This window comes from Mustela putorius, unplaced genomic scaffold (assembly GCF_011764305.1).
Source record: "Mustela putorius furo isolate JIRA1106 unplaced genomic scaffold, ASM1176430v1.1 tig00000174_pilon_pilon_pilon, whole genome shotgun sequence".
In the NCBI taxonomy this organism is placed as follows: Eukaryota; Metazoa; Chordata; class Mammalia; order Carnivora; family Mustelidae; genus Mustela; species Mustela putorius.
In genome coordinates this window covers 21,279,843-21,296,822 of record NW_025421304.1, presented here as the reverse complement: position 1 = coordinate 21,296,822, position 16,980 = coordinate 21,279,843, and positions in this window count along the sequence as shown.

Sequence of the window (16,980 nt, the reverse complement as noted above, 5' to 3'; positions counted from 1 at the left end):
CTTACAAAGCTCTTTTACTATTTCATATCAAACACTGAATTATGAAGCTATATTTAAAAATTTAAAAACAATCTGCTAATTCCTATAGAATATAAATGCTATGTGAGCAGGGACTCAACCTGCTTTATTTGGTATCTAAAGAATGCCTCTCATATAGTTGATCCTCGAAATATATATTTTCAGTAACTTGGATGAACAAGCGGTGTTATGAGATTTTCAGTCCCACTTTGTATATGAAGAAATTAACGTTTGGAAGATTTGAATACAATGAGATATGTGAACCTACATAGAGTAGATGTGTTTTATGTGCAGGATCTAAAGAAAATAATTATTCAATCAGAAGAATTTTCTTTCTTCTTCATGCCAAAGAAAAAGAGAAAGATAGACTCAAATGTATGAATCTGTCTTATTTTCAGAAAGACTGGAAAAATCACATCTCTAAGGGTTTGACAAATTCCTCAATGAAAATATATTTTATAATAACACTTCAAGGAGGGTTCCACTATTTAATTACAGCATTATTAATCAGATAGATTTATTTGATTCATTTTATTATTAAGATTTACTAGGGTAATGCCTGGATGGCTCAATTAGCTGGCTTTTCATTTTGGTTCAGGTCATGATCGAGTCTGCTTTATGATTCTCTCTCCCTCTCCCTCTGTCCCGTCCCCCCTCTGTGGGTGCTCTCTCTCTCTCTCTCTCTCTCCAATAAGTAAATCTTTAAGATAAAAAGATTTACTAGGATTATGTTGATCACTATCATTTATTAATGATAGGGATTTACTTATTTATGTTGGGTGATTTTATTATAAATACATGCATCATATGATGCATGATTTCTCTTTGATACTATCTACCAACTACCAGGTTGAAAAAGGTCCTGTGGTAATCTGAATATAAAGCCCTATTATCCTTTTACATTCTACTTTTCATCTTTGGAAATCCTTTTCACTAGTCTCCTCAGTTGTTCTCACAGAATAGGTTTATATTGGTTTGATTTTGATGAAAATATATATTCATTTCAGTTTGAAACTAATATACAGTATAGAGGGGCACCTGGGTGGCTCGGTTAAGGCAGTCGGTTAAGCATCTGTCTTCAGCTCAGGTCATGATCTCAGGGTCTTGGGATGGAGCCCCACATTGGGCTCCCTGCCCATCAAAGAGTCTGCTTCTCCCTCTTTCTCTGCTCTCTCTTCTACCCCTCCTCTCACTAATGCGCACGCTCTCTCTCTTTCTCAAATGAATAAATAAAATCTTTAAAAAGTAATAATATACTGTACATGTATTAGAAATTATGAATGACACAAGGCTTGATTGCACAATCCCGAGATCATGACCTGAGCCAAAAACAAGAGCTGCATGTCCAAATGACTAAGCCACTCAGGTTTTTAATTTTTTGAAGAACTGCCATTCTGTCTTCCATGGCACCATTTTACATTTTTGCTAATAGTACACAGAGGTAGGCACCATTTTACATTTTTGCTAATAGTACACAGAGGTTCCCATTTCTCCACGTCCTAACCAACACAGGTTATTTTCTGTTCTCCATTTGTTTGTTGTTTTTTTTTTTTTTTGATAGTAAACATCCTAAAAGATCTGAGACAATACTGCCAAAGATGGCCAACAATCTTCCCATCCATATATGAGCATACCACTCTCTTCAAGGCGTGGAGTCTATTTCTGGCTTTATAACTTGTTTGACCAATAGAACGCGGCCAACGTGACATTGCTCCAGTTCTGGGTTTAGTCCATATGGGCTGGGGAGCTTCTGATTTTGCTCTCTTGGAAACCATCCATCATACAAAAAACAAAACAAAACAAAACAAAACAAAAATCCAACCCATGCTAGTCTACTGAATGAGAAGAGGCCATATGGAGAGAGAGTCAGAGAAGTCACATGGACAAAAGCCACAGCTCCCCACCTGGTTGCCACCACCAGTGTCTCAGATATGTGAGTGAGGTCATTTCAGTTTTCACTGTCCTGGCCAAGTTCACAGCTGAAGGAAGCCACCTCAGTGACTCCAGGTGGAGTGCAAGGGAAACAGAATGGCCTAGCTGAAGTCAGCCAACCTACAGAATTACAAGAAATGACAAAACATCACTATTTTAGGTTTCTAAATATAATGTGTTATTAATATTATTATTATGAATTAATATTAATAAATAACAGATGTTGGGACTATTCACATTCTCAGAGTACAGCTGGGTCAGATATAAGGAGAATGATAGGTAATGGGGGTGAGAGTGAAGTGAGGGACATTTCATATATGGAAGCTGAGAACTTTGCTGCCAATCTTCTTCATTAGACTCTCTGTCTTCATGGGGAATCAGCCTCACAGTTTGTGCAAGGTAGAGAACATTCACTAAAATTCATCATGGCAGTTCAACTAATATAATTCATGGCGCCATCTCTTTTTTTCCCAATATATACATGTTATTAAGTGGGCTTTATTTGACATCTGCATTATGAAAATTAAATGATAAAATCTGAGTGACCTTTATGATTTTGCATGGGGCTGTTCTCATCTGCTTATCTCAGATTTTGAAAAGGTCATCACCAGTTGTACTATGGGATCCGTTAATAATGTATTAATATTTGCTTTGTAGGCCAAGGATTATGCACAAATCAAAACACACAAACATTATGAAAACAGAGCTTACAAATAGGTGTGAAGCAGCTCATGTGGAATGGGTAGGTTATCTTTATATAAATTCATTGCCCGGCAGTAACTACAAGAGATTAATGATATGGGTATAAAACACTTTTAATGCACAAGCCCTACTGAATAATGTGGTATGATGATGGGGGAGGGGGTTGGTGGTGTTGGATTGAAATTGAGACAGCCTGGATTCCGGAGCCAGTTCTAACACTGATTATAGGACTGAAAACAAACTCTTCTTTAATCGCCTAGTCTACAAATGGGGATAAAGCTCCTTTTCAGGCCTAACAATAGTATAGCTGTGAAAATCAATTGCAATACTGTTCAAAGTGTTTGTGAACGACAGAGCTCTTTATTTCAAAACTTACTCCAAACTAATGTATGTTCTTGTTCAATAGAAGTTGTTCCAATCTTTTCTTTTCTTTCTTCTTTTGTTTTGTTTTCTTTTCTTTTCTTTTTTTTTTTTTTTTTTCCGAGAAACTATGGGAGGGGTGGGTGGTTGTAGGTGGTGGACAGAATTGAAATTGAACCCAAGTTAAACTTGGGCTCTCACTCTTCCACTCTGACTCTTGATTTCTTCAACCGAAATATGCAATATTTTTAGGGGTGCAGTGAGACTGACCTGAGGTAGCGTGTCAATGCAGATTGTTCTCCATTTCCTCTGAATACTCACCGTTCTTCCTCTACACTTTTGCCTCACTGATCCATGGTCCCACAGGCTGACCTCTACAGACTGCACAGTCTGGGTCCTCCATGCTCTTCAGTTTCTTGTGAGGTCCAGCCAATGAGGACCATTTATAGGGGATTATACAATAGGAAGAAAGAGGTCAGACTGTGTACCACTGACGCTGTCTGAGTTCCTCCAAGGCTAAGGTCCCTGATGAGATGAGAGTTCCTCTTCTACCTCTCTAACTCTCTTTGACCTCCAATAAACTGCCTTCTTTTGCTTCTTCAGGTTTTAGGGTATCAAAGACTTCTCACCAAGTCATCCCTTAGTGCCTTGCCACCTCTTCTCTGTTCTTTCAACTCTTTACATCACTTTCATTTGGAAATGTTTTCTTTATAAACCGTTTTAAGCATTCCATCTGTTTTCCTGACAAGATCTTAAGGCTTTGAAGTGCCAGTCACATAAAAATCTCTAAAAGCTGTTAGAATATGTTATTATCGTAACTGTAATATATAAGGTAGAAAAAAGTCAGATCATTACAAAACTATCCTTCTATTTTTTTCTATCTAACTTTTATATTGTTTGTTGGAGTGTGGTGGGGGACTTTAAATATCTGGAATCATTAGAGAAAGAAAACACTGCCCAAAATTGTGGGACACAACTTAGTGAGGAAGAAGTCAAGGGAGAGTATCTGTCAAGGAACCAGACAGAGATGTTGACCCCAGACATTTTGGCTGACCATTGTGAATGATTTGGGCGTATGTATGACTGCAATAAAAACACACTATTATAACAGTTGGACCTAAAATCCAAGTTTACATTTCACCTATACCGACACTAGACTGGGGATCAGAACAGAAGCATATGAGGACCCAAACTGTGTCAACTCACATACCAACCCAATGCACATTTTGGCGAGATTTAACTACTCTTTTTGCTCTTTAGTTCTACAGTTACATTAAAATGACTTATATTTCCTTGAGCCTTTTAAGAATTCTGCTAAACTACTCCAAAGATTTATTCAAAGTTGCAACTGTCTTCATAACGTCCCCCATTCACCAGGTAGGAATAATAATTTATATAATAGGTATGCAGACAAATAAATACAATAATATTCAGCTAACAAGCTTATTAGCTATTAAGAGGGTAGATAGATGATAGACCGCTAAGTAGGTAAGATTATAATTAGATCGCATTTATTCTCTATGAATATTTAAAATTTATTTAATTCAAATGGCTTTTCATCACAACCCTATTAAAAAAGAAACAAACCTCCTATCTCTGTTCAAAAATTTTCTAGGCCACTAAACTTTAATTCCATGGGTAATTCAGTCAATCTTTCCTTTAAGGAATATAATTTTCTGTATTTTTACTCCCACTCTTCCCTAAAATCCCCATTAAATATTATCCAGAACACTTTATTTTGAGCCACCCCTATCTCGGCTCCTTTCTTTTTGTTTGCATCTGAAATGGAGCAGACATCTTGTTTACCAGGGACCATAGGAAAGCGAATTCACTTATTGATTGACATTATCAAGCAGTCAGACAGACACTATCATAGGTAAAATTGCTTTTTTTGTGTGTTGTTGTCTGCCAAACTTTAACAGAGAAAGTGATGTGTTTTTGCCAGGCAGGGCTACTCTACGAGCAGGTAATGGGTCTTAAAAATGCTACAAACGTTAATGGTGTTAGATCAATAATATTACTACCACAGGTAAAATGCTATTGCATGTATTATTAAGACATGGTTCAAAATGGAGTGATTCAAAGGACTTTGAGAATGCATGAGTAATTGCTGTATCATTGGTACAATAAAATGCTAATGGAAGTTTGTCATACAACATGCTGTGTATATATTTTTTTTCACAAGATTTCACACAGAGCAGTTCTGCATTAATGCATCACAAACTAATTGCTCAATTGCAAGCCCAACTACTCCATCATAGCCTCATCCTCCTCCTAAACATGAGCCAATGGAAAAGGCAGAAGATATTTTTATTTTTCTACTTATTCATTATTTTTTCCAAAATCTCTCATGAAATGAAAGGCAAACAATGGTCCAAGCTCTGCTATTATTCTTTATTTTTCTAAATATTTAATATATTGGTTAAATAAAACTGGCCTTAATACTTCTACTTGAGCAGAGTATAATATCAAATGTCAGCTCGAGACCATTGTAGATGGCCACAAAAATAATGTCTGCATTGACTAATTGATTCCAAAGATAGGCAAACATGTTCCTTCAGTGAGATTGGTAAATCATGAGCTAGACTATTTGGATGTTATACAATGCATTCCTTCAGTTAACTTAGTCCTTCTGTGTTCTATTTAAAGAACATATGCACATACATGCATGACGAAAAGTTAAGTAGATGAATGGAAAGCTCATTAGATACAAGAAGATCCCAGATTCAAATAGTGTAGCTCTTTTTCGAAATCTTATACACTAGTTTATTCATTTTTATTGCCTTAAATATGTATCATTGAATTTTTTTCTCATTGCAATTCTGTCTTTTTGAAGAAAAAGATAAAGAAAAACAGACAGGAAGGAAGCATGGAGGGAGGGAAGAAAGAGAAAGAGAGGGAAAGAAAGAATCAGATAGGTAAGCAGTTCAAGTAAGAAGGGAAAAAAAATCACTTAGTAAGGAATATGGAAACAAAGGCTAGATAAGGGTGAGATAGACTTATAGGCCTTTCAGGAAGAATTTATTCCCCATAACTTGTATTCAATTCTATTTCCAGCTCAAGCAACTTGAGCACTGTATTCCTGGTATCAATTTTAGCTTGTACAAAATACAGCTGTCTAATTGCTAACTGAGAGGGGAAAAATATATTTTTTCCTCAAATTTCTGATGATCTTCATTGGTTTCTAATCCTGTCACATCTTTATTTTAAAAGTGCATCCCTTTTGTCTTTCTTAATAACTGGATGAATTTGTTATTGGAATAGATGCCTATTATTTGCGTATTCTAAATTATGGAGCTTATAATACAAAAGAGTACACTGCTAGTTGGTAGAAATGGGAAATGATTTTTCAACTCTTCAGAATTCTCATTCTATAAAATATCTATGTAGATGTATGTCTGTTCTGACTATGAATTAGGCAGGAGGATGAAGAGACAAATTATTCCATGGCACAGACAGCAGCCAGCTTCTGAGCTTGAGTAGGATCTCTGTCAGTACTAAGCTTTTAGAATTAATCAGATGGCCCATTTATACTTCAACCTTGGGTATGGTAATGCTACTCCCCAGCAGGAATCCCAGGTTAACTACAGAGATGCCCAACCTGAAAATAGTTTCAAGAACAAACAGATAAGTACAAATTTACCAAATTTTATGAGGGGACACAGATAATAGGTATGTAAATGCAGAGAGAAAGAGATGGAGAGATGATCAATTAATCTGTAAGTTAAAGTAGGGGGAGCAGGAGGTTTGACCAGCTGAAATGATGGGGATTGCCAAGATATCACATATATTCATAGACTTTTTGTGGCTGCTGGAGTAGATCATCCCTGGGGGCCTTTAAAGATACAGAGAGGACTGGACCCTATATCCACAGTCCATTTCTATTTATATCTATTGCCATATTGATGTATGTCACCTTCACCCATCAAATTCTTTCTGGAAATAGAAAAAAATGCATATATAATCAAAGTGAGGATACATCTATAGAATTTAGCTATTATCAAAGTTAGGAGAAGAAGGGTTCATGAACCAGAGGAGAAATGACTAAGAATGGTAGCTTGGATTTAGCAGGTATTAACTTGAAGTCCCTGGCCACAAGACCAAAAGGGAAACATGATGATACACAGAGTTTATGTCACGAGATATAGGGACTAGATGAGAACACATTTTAAAATTTTGAATTATGTCATAAAATTGATCCAAGGGTAAAAAAAATACCCTATCAGAGGATATACTATTAAAACTGTTTAAATACCTTTCTCAAGTATTGGGAAGTACTTAACAAATGAATAATTAATGATAATGACTTTAATGGTCTAAGCACTCTGTGTGAATTATTCCATTTAACTCTCAAATAAGGTCTACAACATAGATGTGAATAATACCTCCATTTCTAAAGGTGAGGTAAAGCATTTTCCCTAAGATCACCTTGTACTTAGTGCATCAACACCTGCAGAGCTCATATTTGAAACTAAGCACGACTGACACCAAAGGACAATGGCTTTACACTATCCTTCATATGTTCAATTAAAAATATATATACATATATCCATCTTTACTAGTATGGAAAATGATGATTTAAAATTCTGGGGATTTTTTAACCAATCTGATGAAGAGCTACAGGAGAGTTTATGAATCAGTTCAACAGTCAATAAATTAACCGTCCTTGTTTTAAAAATCCAACAGTGGCTTTATATTTTAAAAAGAATACCTTTATTTTCATTATCCACCTTAATATGTATTTATAAATTAATATACATAGGTTACTTCTACAAAAGAATTCAGAATAGCATCTGGAGAAAGAATCTTTATGGCACATGGGGCCATTTTGGAACAAATAATGCATTTAAGTGTTTGTAATTATTAAGTGTGTCCAGGGACAATTGCCATTTCACACAATTGTTCTCTTTATACTATCTTCTAAATGTTGCTCGTCTCATTACTTTAATTATTTTTGTAATTGATTCCTAAATTTTACCATTAGGTAATTTAATTAATGATTCCATTGATAACTCCATGTTGTTAAAGTATTTTTAATGCAACCTTTCCGTTTGGGTAAACGAGCTGTGGATTTGAAACTTTTTTTTTTTTTGGTTAATAATTATCAAATTTGTACCCAGAGTACAAGAATGACCCTTGGGGGATTTTCTGTTATTGTAAAGTAGATAGCATTAAAAGAACACTGAGCATTGATCAAGTGGAACAGTTCTCCAGTGATTAAAGCATCAATGAAGATAATTCTCTTTTCCTCCTCCGATGGGCAAAAAGGAGAGCAAAGATAATTACAGTCCAAGAGTTATCCTAACCATTAATTAGCTTCCTTTTCTAAGTAGGTTTATATCTGGGAGGAGGGGACTGACAGCCGTTGTTTTCTTTTTAAAGCATGTATCTGATAGTGTCACCCTTTTGATTAAACCATTTGAATGAATTGCCATTGCACCAAAGATGCGGTGGACAAAGATGAGCTTAGTTACTTTCGAAAGCTCTGCCTCCTCTAGGCAGACCTCTCTACCCTGTTATCCTATGCTGACCTCCCTGTCCTGATACTCTCTAGTCCTCACCTTAGGGTTTTTTTTTTTTTCCCCTTTTAAAAAAAGATTTTATTTATTTATTTGAGAAAGAGAGAGAGAGAGAGTGAGTGAGAATGAGCACAAGCTGGGGGCAGAGGCAGAGGAAGAGGGAGAGGCAGAGGGAGAAGCAGACTCCCCACCGAGCAAGAAGCCCAACATAGGGCTCAAGCCCAGGACCCTGGGATCGTGACCTGAGCCGAAGGTCATGACTTGACTTAACCAACTGAGCCACCCAGGGGCCCCACCATAGGGCTTTTGTATGTTACCTCTGCCTGGAAATCCCTACTGTCTTCTTCTAAGTTACTTTATCCTTTTAAAGTGACATCATTCTTGACTACTCAGATAATGCCAGATTTACTTTTTATTAATCTCTGAACACTCTGCATATCTCACTTTCAGAAGTCTGAATTATAACTTTACATTTATATGTATAAATTGAATAAAGTATGTCTCCCTTTTTAGACTGTGAGCTTCAGGTAAGCAAAGACCATGTCTGTTTCTACTCACCAATGGTTCCATTTATGTATTATAAAACATAGTTCATTGGAAATATTCAACAGATTAATGTAAATGAGCAAATGAATGAATGAATGAATACATACTAAACTTTTGGATATTCCAAAAATAGTACAGTATAATAAATACAATCTAGTTTAATTGAAGGATAATACAATGTGTTTTAGAGAAAGAAACATTCATGTTCAAATGATGTTTCTTCAATTTGACAACTATCTCATTTGTATAGTGGGCATAACACAAAATGGGGCCATTCTGAGTATTAAATGAGTTAATTTTGTCATTGTGCTATAACCAAATTTTGCTAATTAATTGTTATGAAACACCACTTAAGTAACTTATTGATTGATTGATTCGATATTAAACATATATAAATATCTGACTCTGTGCTGTAGGTCCCCCTTCCCTTCCTGTGCTGTGGGTTTTATTCTTTATTTATTTATTTATTTATTTAAAATTTTTTTTTATTTTTTATAAACATATATTTTTATCCCCAGGGGTACAGGTATGTGAATCGCCAGGTTTACAGGGGCACGTGCACCCGAATGTTTATAGCAGCAATGTCCACAATAGCCAAACTATGGAAAGAACCTAGATGTCCATCAACAGATGAATGGATCAAGAAGATGTGGTATATATACACAATGGAATACTATGCAGCCATCAAAAGAAATGAAATCTTGCCATTTGCGACAACAGGGATGGAACTAGAGCGTATCATGCTTAGCGAAATAAGTCGAGCAAAGAAAGACAACTATCATATGATCTCCCTGATATGAGGATGTGCTGTGGGCTTTAAAGCAAAACTCTTCAGGACTATTCCCTGGCTTCATAAAGCTTTCCTGATCCTATACGAACTGTAGTATCACTATAGTTATGAAAAGACTAAAAAAGAAATCCACATGAGATCATATAAAACTGTAACACTTTAGATACATATAAATTATCTATTATTATCTATTATGCCTTTATTTTAGTGATGAAATTATAGTCATAATTTAACTTTTGAAATACAGGAGCTCTTTAACTAAGTTCAGATCTGCAAACTCTAATATGTCATTACAACCCCACGGCTTTACATCTGAATGACTTCCTAGAAATTTACTTGGCAAATTTTTTGTGTTTTGCTTTGTTTTTCCCAGGTTTCCCTTGACTGAACAATTACCTCTTGATTCAATGACAACTCACTAAATAGGGTGGGAATGTGTTGAGTAATATGAATCATTTCCAATAGGTCATGAAAAAATGGGGTGACCCAGATTGAAAGTACAAAAATAGCAAACTACACATCATTGGCAAAAGTTCTGCATGGAGCCTGAGGTAGCTGATCTGCTTATAAAAGAGAGAAAGTTTAAGTGGTAAGAATGTTATGGAATTTGCAGCCCATTTTACAAGTAGAACTTTAGCAGTCTAGAAAGGGACTGTTTACAGGATTGATTTTTATTTTATTTTTTGAACTATAAATGGATTTGCACATGAATCCTCAGCTATACTTTCGGGATATTATGGTATTATTGATATAAATATTCAGGCAAAGTACAAGGTAATACCTGAAAACAACATTTAAAATGAGACCAAGAAAGAGAAATCTTAGCTACTCAATCAATTGTGCTAGACATTTAGTGTGAACAGAACCGCCGATTATCCTAACAGCCACTAGACCAGCCTATTATTTCCCCACACTTTATGGGTGGTAAAATTAAGGCTTAAAGGTGATAAGTAATTTGCACAAATAACATGACTAATTATAAAATTAATTCTTTCCTCTCAGACTGTCTGAACTAGAATATCACCTCCATGAGAGCAGAAACACAAGTTCCTATTTCTGAAAAATCCTTGGAACCTAAAGGACGTCAAAAACAAAATAGGTATTTAATACTATTTTCTTGAATCAATGAGCTTTTTATATATTTTAAATAGTCGTGACAAATTATGATGATAAAATAATATAAAATTAAAAGGGTTGCACAGCTTTATAAACTCAATAGTTTTTTATTAACTTTACTCTTTTAAAACTGTGAGCTCCTTAACCTTTTTAATAATGTAATTATTCTTCAAATTTGTGTACACTGTTTGAACTTAATAATTAAAAAAATTAAACACTCTATCAATTTTTTTTCTGATTTTATAATTTACAACTACATGAGCGGAACTTGAAGACAGGTTAATCATCAGAGTGCTTCCTGATGTTTTCATTTTCTTCCATCTATGGACCTCATTATATTTGTGCTATATCATATTAAGATATAATGCAGAAAACGGACTAACTTCATTGTGTCTTTAGCAGCGTTTTAACCATTTAATGTGGGGTTAGTTACTTCCTACCTCCCAAATAGGTGTCTTCAGCATCAGAAGTTATAGTAATTTGTTCTGCAGTATATTGTATGGTCAGCCCAATTTCTCATCTCTAGACATATATCCACTGCAGATTTTTATAGGTCAACAGGTCAAAAACAGAAGGGTGTTAATATGGATCAGGAAAATAGTCCAGAGGAGATGCAAGTAGGCCCACGTCAACATAAAGGCCCTGTGGTAGCTAGAGGGAATTCCTCAGCAGTTGGGTTCTTCTACTTAAAATAGGTCATAGTAATCACTATAGAACAACATAAATTCACTCAGTGAAAGTCCCTTCACACTAACTCTACTAAGTTGTTTCACATAGTCTTTTCCTAATCAGTTTCTTTGATGGTATCACGAGATATTGTTACGTAAATCAGACTGTTGGTCATGGAAACAAAGAGTTGGATTTATGTTATAGTTATGGATTTATGTTATGTTATAGTTGACAGATACTCTGTATACTTGACGGATACTCCAAGGGGTGGAGAGCATTCAGTCTGTCAGGAGGGGGAGGGAAAGGACTTCTTCAAAAGGCAATAGGGGTTTATTGTTTAATTGTCCATTTTAATCCTGTGAATGGCTGGTTTTATTTGTTCCTTTCATGTGTCAGGCACTGTACAAGACAATAAATGCAGGGGCTCAAAATAAGGAAAGAACAGATCTACTCAATCGGTGGTATTTTTATAGCATGCCTCCAGATCTGCACGATTTCCTTGGCAGTCCTAGCTCTCATGGTGGTCAAAAGTAAGGCCCAGCAGCAGGGTCCCCAATCCAACACTCTACTCCTTTCCAGGGTTTTAATTCTTATTTTATTTCACATATTGATTGGCACAAAATTGCAGTCGAAGCTTAAATTCAGTGGCCGCGAAAATGTTAGAAGACCGCTACAAGAATCATGAGATAAGAATAAGAATCAATGAGACTGTAAAATGTGAACAGGGGGAAAGAATGTTAAGTCCTAATGTGGCAACTCTGATTTAGAAAGTCATGTCCTCACAGATGTTCATTAAGGCAGATGTTTTCAGTTTTTCAGATGAGGGAAGGGAGGGTCAGAGGCAGTTCATGACTTGTCCAAGGGCAGGGCTGTGCTGTGACAGAGAAGCCCCCAGTCCTCTTCCTATCCCTCAGGGCATTTGGGAAATATTAAGCCATCTTTCCCCCCAGTGCTCTGAGAGGACAACAACTCCAGCCCCACCTTCACAGGAGACCTGTGAAGAATGATGTATCGCTAAAGCAAATGGAGCCTCTTTAGTTATGGCCAGAACACTTGCAACCAATATGAGATGATACTCAAAAGCATGATATTTGAATCAAAGGAAAAATCTGAATCTTGATCTTATTGTTTATGACTTGCAGTAATGTAGAAAAATTACTTGCTTCCTTTGGGTCTCCATTTCGTCATCTATAATGTACAGGTAATAGCTACCTTATGGGACTATTGTTTGCTCAAAGTCCGTAGTTAGGAATAGAGTCACCAAAAAACAGATGCCAGTTTCGGGGTGGTCTCCTTCAGTTTTTACTGCTACATCTATAAATATAAATCCCAGTATGGAAGCTCTAAAATGTATTCCATAATCCGCAGATGTGCTCAAAATGTTCTCTGACTCTTCCTTTATAATACTGTTAAACTGAGAGCAATGTAGGTGTCCAACAATACAGAAACATTTATGTATGTCATTATTTATACCGCTTATCTTCAGTATATGTCCTATTACTAAAATAGATATTTTCCGTATCTCATTATGTCTTTAATATAAAAATATACAGGTAAAAATGAATCTTAAAAATTGACCTATGACTTAAAGAGTCCACGGATATCATTCTGAGGAGGCTCTGATTTAAAAATGTACCCAGAAAAAAAAATGTACCCAGATAATGACTCAGTGGCCAAAGCAAGTATAGGACCAAGGCTGGAATCTGTTGGGAAGGGACCGTATACAATGGTAGGTACTTGGAAGAAATAGAGGAGACTTATTGTTACCATATTTGCAAACAATCTATTACTCAGATAGGTTAAAAAAAAGTAACACCTACTTTATAGACTGTTGGAGATTAGGCAAAATAAAGCATGAAAAGATGCTGAGAACAGGACATGACTTGAGGTCAACATTTATTAAGCCCTTATATTTGAGCTCATGTTAATAATGAAACACTGAAGATAGTTAAGCTAGAAATAAAAAAAATATAGGTACTGCCTCCCTATGTTTAAATAATCAATCTTAAATGTCCTAACCCTCCAAATTTCTGGTTCTGGCATCTAGCAGCATACCAAGGGAAGAAACAAATTTTAAATTGCTATTATAAATACATAAAACACTGCAACTACTATCAAGACAGCCACAAAAATGCTCACTTTAACATAAAGTATTTTATTTTTAATACTGTGATCAAGATCCTATGCTGGAAGTCACTCTGGAAAATAGCATGGAGGTTCCTCAGAAAGTTGAAAATAGAACTACCCTACAACCCAGCAATAACATTACTGGGTATTTACCCTAAAGATACAAATGTATCTTTAAAAATACTGGGTATTTACCCTAAAGATACAGATATAGTGATCCGAAGGGGCACATGCACCCCAAACTATGGAAGAGCCCAGATGTCCATCAACAGATGAATGGATAAAGAATATGTTTTATATCTATATATCTATATATATAATGGAATATTATGCAGCCATCAAAAGCCCTGGAATCTTGCCATTTGCAACCACGTGGATGGAACCAGAGGGTATTATGCTAAGCGAAATTAGTCAATCAGAGAGAGACAATTATTATATGATCTCACTGATAAGAGGGATTTGAGAAACAAGGCATCAAGGATCATAGGGGAAGAGAGGGAAAGATGAAACAAGAGAGAGGGAGACAAACCATAAGAGACTCTTAATCTCACAAAACAAACTGAGGGTTTCTAGAGGGGAGGACAGTGGGAGAGATGCGGTGGCTGGGTGATGGACATTGGGGAAGGTATATGCTATGGTGAGTACTGTGAATTATGTAAGGCTGATGATTTACGGACCTTTACCCTGAAGCAAATAATACATTATATGTTAATTTAAAAAAAAGATTCTATGCTGGAGACAGAATATACTTAAATGGCTATAGAGCTTATTTTCCCTCTTTGGATGGAACTATAATGCAAATTAGAAAGTGATTTTTTTTTTTTGAATACATGAAAACCATACGCATTTAGGAGGATGAGGAGAGAGTTCACAAAAGGAGGAATATTTAGGACAAGTTGAACCTCGCACTTGAAAATCTCTGTCTCTTCTTCCACGTATATCTACCCATGTGTCTCTTCACATGAACAGATGCTTCGAAGCATGGGATTGGAGGTAGAGTAAGGACTAACTCTTTGGTATTACTGTCCAAGTGAGTTGGGAAAACAAGGAGAATTTCCTATGGAATGGTACGAAACAGGATCACTGTGTAGACAACAATGTGACTTTTATTTTTTATTTATTTTTTTAAAGAGTTTATTTATTTATTTGACAGAGAGAGATCACTTGTAGGCAGAGAGGCAGGCAGAGAGAGAGGCGGAAGCAGGTTCCCTGCTGAGCAGAGAGCCCAATGTGGGACTCGATCCCAGGACCCTGAGATCATGATCTGAGCTGAAGGCACAGGCTTAACCCGCTGAGCCACCCAGATGCCCCCCTTTTATTTTAAAATATGGAGAAAGAGCAATGGAAGGGAGAATTTTGCTGGGTACTAAACTATTTATGAATAAATCCAATACCTTTCCATTTTCCCATCTAGAAACTTGACAGATGTGGTCAAAAGCCAATATGCAGTGCTCCTTTCTGAACGTGAAGCATCAAATTAAATGTAAGCCCCTGGCCTTCAATAATAGAATATTAACATCTGACTCAGACCTACAAAGACTGATCACTTACCCAACTTCATGTGTACTGCAGCTCACATGCTATGGGCACATAAATTAGATCCTGAAGTTTTGGTTTTTTGGGTTTGGTCTTCTTTCTCCCCTCACTTCTACAAATACATCCTCCCTTAACTTCTATTTACTGGGAATGTTTCTCACATTTTTGAAAAAAAAATCAATAAATTCTTTCAATGTTACCTGAATGAATTTTCCTTCACACCACAAAATGACTAATCGCAAAGAACTCATTTGTAATCTGTTAAATAATGAATTCTTTTCATTATGCCCTTGGTCTAAAAATGTGCTTTTTTTTTTTTTTTAAGACAAAAATGGCACATGGGTTCTTTACTATGATAGTTATGTTGGAGTTGATAAGAAAGCCCTTGGTTGAGGGTGGGGATTGATGTCAAGTTACTAACAAAAATTGTAAGTCGGAATTGTGTATTAATTCTTATATGAGGAATAATATTAGTGGTATTATTTAGGATTCACAGGCTTTGCTATGCATTATACAATATCTGAAAAATATTTCCTTATGCAAAGCTCCATTAAAATTAATGATGTAAGGCAGAAGTCTCATAAAGTTATGCACTCATAGTCTCATAAAAAGCAACAGCAATTGTGCTCATGTGTACCAGGCAGCTCTGAGGTATAACTTAAGATACTGTATCTGTGGGGGATTTGCTCAGTGGCAGTCTCTGTAGTAAATCTGTAAAACTCTCCTTCTGTGCATTAATTCTGCTCTTGATAACAAAAAGTCCCCTCCCTTTAACATGATATACATATGGTCTTATAGCAATCTGTAAATTCATTAAGTAATTACTTGAAATAATATTTCAAACTTTTAACGAGTATTAGACCCTTCGTTAAGGAATTAGTACAGTTATAATACTTCAGTGGGTAACAACCAGGGATAAGACACTTAAAGCTAACCCCAGCATAAGATAATTTATTAAATATTATTGGAATGTTTCTGTCACTAGTATATATGAATTCAAGTCCAGACTCCCACCAATTATGAAACTTGTGACCATGCAAGTTGGGCGGATTAACTAGTTGCTGTGCATACAATTGGCTTAGAGTTCCTAATTCAGGGCTTAGTGATTTGTAAAATATTGGATGGGAAGTGGTCCCCTGGAAAAATCTTTAAGTCCACCCCTCAGGATAAAGTCCAGGTATCAGGGAAGAAGACAAATTAACGAAATCATCTCTCCTGATGGTGTTACTTAAAAAAGAAAAGGAAAACTGTACATCAACAACAAAAATAGTGCCTTCCATACCTAAAAAGAAACTGTTTTGTTTATTTGATTTCACCCATTCCCATCAGGATCTCATGATTGGTTTTGATTAGAAGAATTCAAATCAAAACAGCACAATTTTATTTACAACATGGTGTGTGCCAGGCCATGTAGTAGGCAATGAGGATGCCAAGAAGAAGTATTTTGTTTTGTTATCAAAGAGCTCACATTCTCAAAGTGAACCATGCACAGAGCAATGTTCTCAAAAGCCTGTTCCACTATTTTTCTAGAAACCATGTTTGTATTTGTTGTCACCTGTAATAATGGTAACTCAAGAGGATTCCCAGATATTCTGCTTGCTCTTTATGAACTTGGAGTAAGTCTGGATGGAAGCTAAGCCAAACACTCAGGTAAACAACTACTAA